The 4,257-nt window shown below is 30.0% G+C and overlaps 1 long non-coding RNA gene across 1 annotated transcript in view; it reads right to left on the bottom strand.

The window, feature by feature from the left end:
• Positions 1-2,425: 2,425 nt before the first annotated feature.
• The window catches only part of LOC118768641, a 16,832-nt gene continuing 15,000 nt past the window's right edge, over positions 2,426-4,257 (bottom strand). Inside the window, exon 2 of the long non-coding RNA XR_005004428.1 lies at positions 2,426-2,541. This is a non-coding gene — a long non-coding RNA (uncharacterized LOC118768641). The remainder of the gene's footprint in view (positions 2,542-4,257) is intronic.

Raw genomic sequence — 4,257 nt, 5'->3', positions numbered from 1 at the left:
GGATTGCGGGTTCGAATCTCAGACCGAGCGAAACACCTAAGCTCCACGCGGCTCCGGCAGAAGGTAATGGCGAACCTCTGCTGACTCTTTCGCCACAACGTTCTCTCACTCTTTCCTCCTGCATCTTGCAGCTCACCTGCGACGGACCGGCGTCCCGTCCAGGTGGGGAACCTATACGCCAAGGAAACCGGGAAACCGGCCCTATGAGCCAGGCGTGGCTCGAGAAGGAACAAACAACAACAAACATGTTAGTATAGACTCAGTTTGAATTATCTAGCTATAAGAGATGTATCTATCAATTTAATATATATATATATATATATATATATATCTATATATATATATATATATTATATATATATATTAAATATAGGAGGTGAAAGAAGGGAATGAAGAGAATAAAATGAAATAAAGATAAAATAATAATCTATGCTTTATCAATATATTATAATACAATATATGAAAAATTTAGAATTCATAACATTTAGATTACTCATTTATATACCATGAAATTGCGTATTACGTTTCTACCTGACATGTCTTATGTGTATTACGTCATTGAGCCATGTTTACTTAAAGAAAATACGAAAGAAATATTTCATAGTCCTGTTAGTTTCGATCAAATGTCTTTTAGAAGGCTATTTAAAACCAAATTAATTTGTATAAAAGTTAATGGTTATACTATTTACTTACAATAAATCCCATCTATTTTGTAATACAACTCGATATAATTAAAAGAAATTAATTTTACATATATATATATTAAAAGTTTGAAATACGATATAATGCTTTTGTTAGACTTAAGTACATTAAGGCAAAAATATCCTTTATTTCTATCAATTGAAATAATAATAAATGAATGGTTATATATATATATATATATGCATATATCTAGAAACACACCCATTTGCTATATATAAGTATTTATACGTATATATTTCTAAAAATTAAATATATTTATAATATTCATAATATTTATAATACAATAATGTATTTACCTACTCATATATTTATAAATAAATCTAGTCTTCTATTTAATAATATTCAAAAAAATATTTAATGATTTTTAGAGGATCTACCTAAACCAGATATTAACGAATATATCTAGTCTTCTATTTATTAATAACAAAGAAATATTTAATGATTCTTAGAAAACATATCTAATTTATTATTTATTAATAATAATATTTCAGGAATCTTTAATGATATTTGGAAAATAGAATATTGTAGCATTCAATTGCACAGAGGGAACAAGTTCTATCTGGCAGCCGATCAGATTTTGCAAAATTTTTCATCTAATCTTAAAAGTAATATTGCTATCCTCTAATCGCCAAATGAATTTGCTAAGGCTTGTGTCATTGCGTTTGAGGCGATTTCTAAAAGAACTCTCATGATTAGCAATTCTAGTTTTCACAAAACATTCTGTTGATCCAGTATAGAAGTGATTTTTACCTTCTGGTTTTACGATAGCTTGGTTAACCAGATTCTTACCTTTGCAATAATTATTAGATTTGCTTTTTTTCTTAAAACTTACAATCACAAAATTTGTACAGATTATCTTTGGCATTAACTAAAAGATGTGATTTATTGACGGTTATTTCCCCTTGCGTATATGTTTATATACATAAATATACTCATATTTATATATATGATATGTATGTGTGTGTGTATACATGTATATACATACATATATACATAAAACATACATATAATATATATATATTATATATATAGATATATATATATATATATATACATATATATATATATTATATTATATATAATTATATATATATATATATATATATGTATATATATATATATATGATGTATGTATGTATGTATAATATATATATATTATATATATATATATATATATATATATATATATATATGTATGTATGTATGTATGTATGTATGTATATGTAAATATAATATGTGACAATTATTCGGTAGCCATGATAAAACTCCGAGATTTTTCGATGGCCGGATAACTGAAGAGATGGCGGCGTGGGTTTCAGCCTCGACATCAGAAACTCGGAGTTTTATCATGGCTACCGAATAATTGTCACGTATTATATTTCAGATAAATTCCTCTATTTACATAATATCGAGGTCTCTTGCATTCTATTGTCGTCTTACCAACCATTTCTACCAATATTATATATATATATATATATATATATATATATATATATATATATATATATATATATATATATAATATATATATATACATACATATATATACATATATATATACATATATATAACATATATTAATATTGTGTATTTGTGTGCATGTGTGTGTGAGTGTGTGTGTGTGTGTGTGTGTGTGTGGTGTGTGTGTGTGTGTGTGTGGGTGTGTGTGTGTGTGGTTTTCGAATAATCAACATCACCATTCTGATCAGCCGATATTTACTTACCTTTCTTCGTTCTAAGACAACATAGAAACACTGTTTTACACAAGGTGATTCCCAGTGAAGGTTTTACTGAGGTGATATCCCATTGCATTATCTCGACCCAACCAGCTCATGTAAGCTGAAATGAAAAAAGAAAAATACTCGTCAGTTTTACAGTGCTGCCACTGCTTGCTAAAACATACATGCTGTAACATTGCAAATTTTACACACTTGCTGTGTTATGTGACCCAATGCCAGTTTTTTCTTTTAACATGTTCTGCCTATAACAATATTTTTTCTCTCTACTATAGGCACAAGTCTAGTCGATTACCTTATCTCCAATGCTCAAATGGTACTTATTTTATCGACCCCGAAAGGATGAAAGACAAAGTCGATATTGGAAAAAATAATTGAGCTCTGAACATAAAACCAGAAGTAATACCGCTCAGAACTTGTTCGGCGTACTAACAATTCTGCCAGTTCCCGCCTTAGTGTAGTTATTGTAATTTGCTCAGAGACACATTTTCCGAGGCATTAAGTAACCCTTAAACGTAAGCTGAGAGTTCTTATCTGAGTGATTATCTTCCTTAAAAAATATACACCATGCACAGATATGTATACAGTATAAAAGTCAGAACAAATGTATTTGCACCAACTGTAATTAATCTAACACATTTATAACACATTTTGAAATTAATGATATTTATTGAAACGATTGTTTCAATAAATATCACTAATTTCAAAATGTGTTTCAGCTAGTCATAAACAACTTTGAATTTCTTACGAAGTTCTTTTTTCAATATCTCTTCCACAAATACTTCGACAGGTTCTTCACTTTAGAATATTTCTTGAATTCGAATGTCGTATGTTTGGCCAGTCCCGTGTATTATTACCACTCAGAATTTGTAGAATATTGGTATGTTATAATTTACTGCTGTCTCAGTTTCGTCGCCACTCTAAGTCGATTTCCAAGTCATTTATAGAAGCTTAGTATTCACACAAGTATGCTGTAGTCGTACGAAGGTCTTTTGCCTCTGGATGTCTCTTATTAAACAACTGAGCCACATTAGTTAGCAAATAATGTAAAACTAGAAACATATGTAGCTGGTTTCCACAAAAAGTACAGCTGTTTTTTACGAGTGAATATGGCTTCTACAGGGGCAACTTTTGCTATAACAAATGAATTTGAAAATGAATTCATATTCAACCAACATGATTTTGAAAATAAGAATACACCAGAAATCATATGCACTGTAAAAATATGGAAGATGTATAACATTCATTTTAAGGCAACGTTGCAAGTTTTACATATTTGGTGCATTATATTTCTGAATCCGATAGTCATGTGATCCTTACCATTTGACAGGGTTTGCACTTCGAAGCTAAAGTTTAGTTGAAGAGTTACATTAAGCCTCCAGTAAAGACAGTATCCGAAAATGCTGTTGTCGTACGAAGTCCTTTGCTTTGTACGAAATAGGCATTTTTTGATATTTACTTTACTAAGAGATGCGCAGTCTGAAAAGATTATGAACAATGCACAAAAAAAGGAAAGACGTTTGCTGTGTAAGGTGATATTGTTCTCAAAATGGCGGCGGAGCTAACAAGGAATGCCGCTGTTATTGTTACAGTGACGCAACCACAGTTGATACTGTACAAAGGTTGCATGCACATCAGTTGAGGAAAGGTTTATCAAACGACATACATACTGACCTATTAATAACTAAATACAGAATTTAGCTGAGGATTTAGTAGAAAGGGTCAGTAGGTAACCCATGATATGTAAGTAACAAATAAATAGATAAAAAGAAACGAAAGAGAAAGAAAGAAACACTGAAAAATGTCACTAGGTTAAATA

The sequence above is a fragment of the Octopus sinensis genome, unplaced genomic scaffold (assembly GCF_006345805.1).
Source record: "Octopus sinensis unplaced genomic scaffold, ASM634580v1 Contig00092, whole genome shotgun sequence".
Taxonomy (NCBI): Eukaryota; Metazoa; Mollusca; class Cephalopoda; order Octopoda; family Octopodidae; genus Octopus; species Octopus sinensis.
This window is presented reverse-complemented; position numbering and strand designations above follow the sequence as displayed.